The sequence below is a fragment of the Ipomoea nil genome, unplaced genomic scaffold (assembly GCF_001879475.1).
Source record: "Ipomoea nil cultivar Tokyo-kokei standard unplaced genomic scaffold, Asagao_1.1 scaffold0019, whole genome shotgun sequence".
NCBI classification, from domain to species: Eukaryota; Viridiplantae; Streptophyta; class Magnoliopsida; order Solanales; family Convolvulaceae; genus Ipomoea; species Ipomoea nil.
The window spans coordinates 447006-455069 of NW_017616447.1; positions in this window are offsets into that span (position 1 = coordinate 447006).

An 8064-nucleotide genomic window follows, 5' to 3' on the forward strand; every position below is an offset into this window, starting at 1 on the left:
CAGGGTTTATCGTACCGTCCTAACTGGGTGGAGTCGTCCTACTACTCAGAATGCACAAGGAGTTACTGAAGATAAGCCCATGGAAACTTGGACAGACGATGAAATGAATGCCTCAGATCTAAACAACAAAGCATTGAATTCAATTGTAGGATCTCTGCATGAATATGTTTTTACTCTTGTCACAGGAGTAAAAGAGGCTAAACGGGTATGGGAAATTCTTGAAACTAGATTTGAAGGAACTAGTGATGTCAAACAGTCAAAGCTACAAATGGTTCTGTCAGAATTCGAAGCACTCAGAATGATTGAAGAAGAAACCATTTCGACATTCCACAGTAGGGTTTAGAATCTGATGAACCGAGCCTCAATTCTTGGAGAACCTTTCACTGATGAGAGAGTGGTCAAAAAGATCCTTCGATCTTTACCTAAACGCTTTCGAATGAAAGTAACTGCTATTCAGGAACACACAGGTTGGGAAAAGAAGACTGTCGGAGAACACACATACGAACTAGAAGTTCTTGCTGATGATGATCTTGGAAGCAACAGAAAAGGAAAGTCAGTGGCCTTTGTGGCTGAGGCTGATCGAGAATCTGACACAGACGACATAGATGATGAAACCATGGCACTTCTAACCAAGAATTTCAAGAAAATCTTAAAAGGTTTCAACAGAAAGGGTCAAGGTCAGCCTACCAGGACACAATACAAAGGCAACAACTCCTCATATCAAAAGGTTGAAACAACACCTTTCTCACAGAACAATCAATCTCAGACTGGTCGATCAAGATAAAACAGAAATAGTTCCACAGACAAAGGAAAATCCCTCAACCGGTCAGTGCAGTGTAGGGAATGTGAAGGATATGGACACATACAGGCAGAATGTGCAACGTATCTCAAAAGGAAAAAGGCTATGTCTGTAGCTACTTTAAGTGATGATGAGGAGGAAACTTCAAATGATCAGTCAGATGATAATGTGGGAAACTTTGTAGCTTTCTTTACTGCTACAGACCTTCAGTCAGACGGAGACCAATCAGATGAAGAATCGTACATATCAACTTATGATTTTGAAGAGAGACATACTCAGCTTGAAACAGAATTTGCAAAACTTGTTGCTAGCTGGGAACAACTTGTGAAAGTGAATAAGAATCTGAATGACGAGCTGAAGCAAAGAGATGATCTTCTAAAGAAACTGAATACAGATCTTGTCATAAAAGAAGATCTCATCACTCAGATAAGGTCCAGAGAAGGAAAACTGATCAAGGAATTGGAGAGTCTGAAGAAAAATATCCAGATGATGGACACCACATCTACCCTAGATAAGATTCTAGACTCTGGCAGAAATCCTAATGATAAAAAGGGTCTGGGATTTGAACGAGGTGAATCCTCGAATAAAGCACCTAAGTTCATCAAAGAGGGTATGTCTAAGACCACAGCTGATCACAGGTATGAACAAGGACAGTCATCTCAGTCAGTGCAGAACAAGGGAAGGAGGTACGACCAAACTGCTGATACTGGCCTGGGCAGATTAACTCATCAATCTCATTATTCAAGGTTCAAAAATAAGATTGTCAAAGTTAAATATTACACCCCTATTTGTTACTACTGTCAAACAAATGGTCATACTCGGCCTGAGTGTTATTTTTTTTACAGAGATCAAAGGAAGGAAAAATATCAGAATAAGATTATTACACCATTCACTAGACAGGTTTGGGTCAGGAAGTCAGAAGTTATCTGCTACCCCACCATTGTTCTGACTGCATCTACAACTGATGCTAGATGGTATTTCGACAGTGGGTGTTCCAGACATATGACAGGAAATGTTAAGTGTCTGATGGCTGTTCAACCTAGCAGTGGAGCTGTAACTTATGGAGATGGACAAAAAGGGAAAATAGTTGGGAAAGGTATCCTGAATGTACCAGGTTTACCTCAATTAGAAGAAGTCCTGCTAGTCAGTGGGTTGAAAGCGAATCTAATTAGCATCAATCAGTTGAGTGATCAAAATTGGAATGTGTGCTTCGATCATAACTGCTGCAGAGTTAGTGACAAAGCAAATCAACTAGTCATGGAAGGAACTCGGTCCTCAGACAATTGTTATGTTTTGACAAATGAAACTACTTGTCATCTATCCAAATCCGATGAATCAAAACTCTGGCATAGACGACTGGGTCACGTAAATTTCAGAGATATGGATAAGCTGATAAAACTGGAAGCAGTGAAAGGTGTACCTAAGATCAGAATAGATCCAGAAAAAATCTGTGGCGCATGTGCTATTGGGAAACAAATCAGAACTCCACACAAAGCAGTAAGAGGCATCACCACTGAGAAATGCCTAGATCTTGTCCACATAGACCTCATGGGTCCAACACAGACTGAAAGTATTGGGGGAAAGAAATACATATTTGTGTGTGTAGATGATTTCTCTCGATACAGCTGGGTATACTTTCTGAGAGAAAAGACAGAAGCTTTCAAGGCCTTTAAAACTCTGTGTATAAGAGTTTAGAAGGAAAAGAATGAGTCTATAATAAAAGTTCAGAGGTTGAGGAGTGATCATGGAAAGGAATTTGAGAACTCACTATATTCAGATTTCTGCTCCGAACACGGTATATCATATGAGTTCTCAGCTCCTAGAACTGCTCAACAGAATGGAGTAGTGGAAAGAAAGAATCGAACTTTACAAGAAATGGCTAGAGTTATGCTACATGCCTCGCATCTACCTCAGCGCTTCTGGGCTGAAGCAGTTCACACAACCTGTCATACTATAAATATGGTCTATCTTAGACCAGGAACTACCAAAACTCCATATGAGATCTGGAAGGGAAAAAAGCCAAATCTGAAGTATTTTCATGTGTTTGGGATAAAGTCTTATGTGCTAGCTGATAGAGAACAAAGAGGGAAGTTCGAACCAAAGAGTGATGAGAGCATCTTCCTTGGATACTCTCCAAACAGTCGTGCCTACAGAGTCTACAACAAGAGGACTCAATCTGTGATGGAGTCAGTAAATGTGGTTATAGATGACAGTCCAGAAGAATCAGTAGACTCAACAGTGACAGAGCTTCCTCTCTGTGACCCAACTGCCACTAATAGCAACAGTCAGCCCAAACCACAAGAATTGTCAGATGAAGATCAAGAAAGTTCGGAACAGAAGACAAACATCATAAATGATACAGGTAAAGACAAACCCACCAGAACTCAGAAAAACCATCCATCAGATAACATTATAGGAGATCCATCAGATGGGATGAAGACCAGGAGCAGAATAAGAAATAATCTGACAGAAGTTTCTGGGTCTGCTTGCTATACCTCGAAGATAGAACCCAGAAATGTTAAAGAAGCCTTACAGGATGATCTGTGGTTCAAGGCAATGCAGGAGGAGCTACATCAGTTTGAGCGGAACCATGTCTGGGATCTAGTTTCAAGACCTGATGGTGTCAACGTAATTGGAACGAAGTGGATCTTTAAAAATAAAACTGATGAAGCTGGGAATATAGCAAGGAACAAAACTCGGTTAGTGGCTCAAGGGTATACTCAGATTGAAGGGATTGACTATGATGAGACTTTTGCTCCTGTAGCTAGACTCGAGTCAATCAGGATCTTGTTGGCTGTCGCATGTATTTTGGGATTCACATTATTTCAGATGGATGTCAAGACAGCATTCCTGAATGGATATCTCCACGAAGATATCTATGTGGCTCAACCTAAAGGTTTCGAAGATCCAGATCATCCTTCATATGTCTATAAGCTTCGAAAAGCTCTCTATGGTCTCAAATAAGCCCCACAGGCATGGTATGAACGACTGACACAGTATCTGCTCCAGCATGGGTATAAACGGGGAAGTGTTGACAAAACCTTGTTTCTAAAAACTACTGGAAGTCATGTAACCATAGCCCAAATCTATGTTGATGACATTGTGTTTGGATCAACCTTACAGAAATACACTGACGAGTTAGTAAAAGTGATGAAGGAAGAGTTTGAAATGTCCATGGTTGGTCAACTGACATACTTCCTAGGTTTACAGGTCAAGCAAAGTCCTGAAGGATACTTTATTTCACAAGAGAAGTATGCTAAGAATCTAGTTAAAAAGTTTGATCTGGAATCATGTAAATCATCCAGGACACCAATCTCCACCTCCACAAAAGTATCGAAAGATGAAACTGGTGTATCAGTGGATAACACAGTCTATCGCAGCTTGATAGGCAGTCTATTGTATCTAACAGCCAGTCGACCAGACATAATGTTCAGTGTTGGAATCTGTGCAAGGTATCAATCTGACCCAAAGGAATCACACCTGATAGCTGCAAAACGCATTCTAAAATATGTTAAAGGAACGATGCAGTATGGCCTCTGGTACTCCAAGGACAGTGAACTGAGTCTTGTTGCATACTGTGATGCTGATTGGGCAGGAAATATTGATGATCGAAAGAGTACTCCTGGAGGATGTTTCTTTGTTGGTAAGAACTTAGTATCATGGCTAAGCAAGAAACAGAATTCAATCTCACTAAGCACCGCAGAGGCAGAATACATAGCTGCAGGTGGATGCTGTACTCAGTTGGTATGGATGAAACAAATGTTTCTGGATTATGGTCTTACTCAAGGGATAATGACACTCTATTGTGACAATATCAGTGCTATTAATATCTCCAAGAATCCAGTTCAACATTCCAGAACGAAGCATATTGACATCAGGCATCATTACATCAGAGACCTGGTTGAATCCAAGGAAATTGAATTGGAATACATTCAAACTGACAAACAACTGGCGGATATTCTGACTAAGCCACTGGATGCTAATCGTTTTGAAATTCTCAGGTCTGCTCTGGGAATTTGCAGAATTGACTAATTAAAGCAGTTGGTCAGTCAGAGAGGAGTTGGTGTATACGGGTTAGTATTATAGTTTGACTTTCTTAAAGACTCCTCTCTATTTTTGTTAAGTGGATTATTTAACCTTTTGCTTCTTAATAATATCTTAAAAGATCTTAATCTTTTTTCGAAATTCAAATTTCATTGGGTTCCGTTTCCTTCCTAAAAAGAAGCTGTACCGTTGTGTCAATCAATCGCGTCTGCATGATATTTGACAAGCCACATTGATTAGGGTTCATCACCCTTAAGTCTATTTGATACCGGGCCATGAAAAGAACATATCTTCAAGCATCTCAGCACTCAAACCTTCTCTCTCTCAGCATACCTGCCTTCAGTGATTTGCACTTCACCTCTCACAAAAATTCTCTTCAATGGCGGACCCTGTAAGAAATATCATCATCAAACTCGGAAGCAAGACACATTCTTCTGAGGTGGCTCTTAAGCACATTCAGACGCTATTGCAGTTTGCTATGAAGAAGAAACTCAAGCTTGATCCTCTGCTTCGCGACGAGATTTTGGTGACTGTTATGTCCAACTACCCAAAGTTTTATGCAGAATGGTCTGAGGATGATGCGACTGAACTGCTTATGATGGTTTCCGAAGCCAGTGATGAAGTTTCTCCAGTGTCTATTCCAGAACCCTCGGATGGAAATCGGGCCGGGGCATTCCTTCGATACTTTGCACAACGAGCCCTAGAATCTGTTGAGGTATCTCGACGACGAGCGGAGTCCCAGCCTCTGTATCTCGAAGCTGCTCAGAAAGAGGCAAAACACAAACAGGAGATCCTTCAAAACAGGTCAAACAATTTTGAAACTCCTATTGAAATTTCACCGGATAAACCTGATGATTCTGCTACCTCATCTTGTGTGCTTGTTATTTCTGAAAATATAACTGCTTTGGATTCCGAGAAGCGCACTGTGAATGTTGATCCTACATCCCTGTCGTTGAGTGAGTCTGTTGATGTGAAAACTGATGTCTTGCATATGTCTGATGAGAAAGAAAAGTCCTCTGATGAGCCAAATAAACTGACTTTAGTTGTTTACTCTTCTGATAATATTGCTCTGCCTCCGGCTGAGATTGCTGATGATCCTAAAGAAATTTGTTCTGCCGATGAAACTCATGCCTTACCTGCTAATGTTGAAACTGTTGATCTATCAAGCCCCCACAAGTCTGAGAAAACAGGTGGAATCCCAGTCTACACTGCCACATCATTAGGTGAAAGTCTGGAACAGGTGCGACACTTTGCTGGACTACCATCTGCTTCAATTCCTCAACCATATCGAGTGATTCATCCTTCTGAATCCTCCAGCGAAGATGATAAAATACTTGCTGAAGTGTGTGGATCTCAAACACTTCCATCTGATGTTCCAACTGTTGAGGCCACTACTCATCCTGACTCCACGACCTTCAAAATTTGAGAAATTTCGAATATTATTGGGAGCTTATCTGCCAATGTTTCTGATTCCAGTCACTCTGTGACTCCTGTTCAATCCCCAACCAAAGAAACAAGATGATCTAAAAGGAAGAATGTTCCAGTAAAGGTTGTTGTTGAGACCGGTGATGACAGTGCTGATGTGGATCAGCTTGAGAAGAAAAGGAAGTCGAGTGAGGCTGTTAAGCCTGAAGGAAATCCGCCTATTCAACAAGTGTTCAAGACTCTGCGATCGTCTGTTAAGCAAAAGGGGCCTGCTGTTCAAGCTACTCCTGTTCCTGCACCATCTGCCAGAAAAGGGAAGCCATCCACACGATCAAGAAGTCGAAGCATTACTCCTGAGGTTCAACCTGTTGAAGAAACTGACCCATCTGTTTACAGGCCTCAGTTTGTATCTCTTGCTGCTCAGGCCAAATGGTCTACTATGATTAGAAGGGACCTTATTGTTCAACGATCTATGGATGAGAACCAGCTGAACTCTGTATGTGACATTCTACCTCTGCTGAATGTAGTCGGATTATTGAAGACTGTCACAGACATCTGCCCATACTCTAAGCTTCTCACGTATGAATTCTATTGCAATCTCAATGACGAGATTGACATCCTAACTGGGCCTCGACCGATGCAGATTTTCATCAGAGGAAGGTGGTACGTTTTTGGGCCGGACATGATCAATGAATACTATGGTTTGACTGCTGTGCAAGAAGACCCTGTCACTGACTGGAACTTGGTGGCCAGAACTCTTACCGGTGGACAGACAGAATCTTGGGCCTACAGGAGGCAAGGACTATCTGCAGAGCTCGCATCTCACATCCAGATATGTGATTTTACATCGCCTGGCCCTTCACAACTGGCTCCCATCAGCCCATTTCCACACGGTTGGCAAGCTACTGGCAGGCTTCTTATTTCGAATTGGAACAAAGATGCAAATTGATCTGGGAAAATGGATTTACTATCACATCCTTACCTTGATTCATCCATGGGAGCAGAAGGTAAGACTACCTTTCCCGAATCTGATTTATGGCATTCTTACCACTCAGGGTCTTGAGCCTATGCCCAGTGAAGTGATCAGTCCAACGCTACTCTATACTGTTGATAAACGTCTGCTGACTGGAGATCACATTCGGGATGTTGTTCCTGTGACTGCCCCATCCAATTCTGAACCTGATGACTCTCCTCATGCTAAGGATGTTCAACTTTCCATACAGTTGAAGGCAAGGGTCGCTGATCTTGAGACAATACACAGCATTATTGCAAAGCAACTGATAGGGGCCCGTACTGAGCTGGCAACCGTTCTTCTTCGTTTAAGCCTATCTGAATCTGCTGCTGCTGCTGATCCTGCGAAGTCTGATAGTGACACTCCCTCCAATGGTTAACCTTTGGCTATCATTGGCAAAAAGGGGAGTAGTATGAACTCAGGGGGAGTTTTTGTGTTTGTGTACCTTCTAGCCCTGGCTGGGCGTTGTTTTTGATGGCATCACATCTTGTTTTTTATCTTAAACTGTTTTGGATCTTATGTTTCTGTTTTTATTCTATGTAATCAGATCAGACTCATGGGTTGCTTCTTTATAATAACCTATCTTAGTTCTTTATGTTTTGTCTATCTATATAGTCGAGTTGTTTTGCCAAATAATAGCCAAAGGGGGAGTTTGTTAGTGTTTTTAAATGTTCAAAAAACCCCATATTATAATTGGCAATATTATTATGGCATACTAAGATAGGTTTAGAGTTTGTCCGTCCAGCTCTACAGACGACTGATCAATCAGAAGCAACAACAGAAG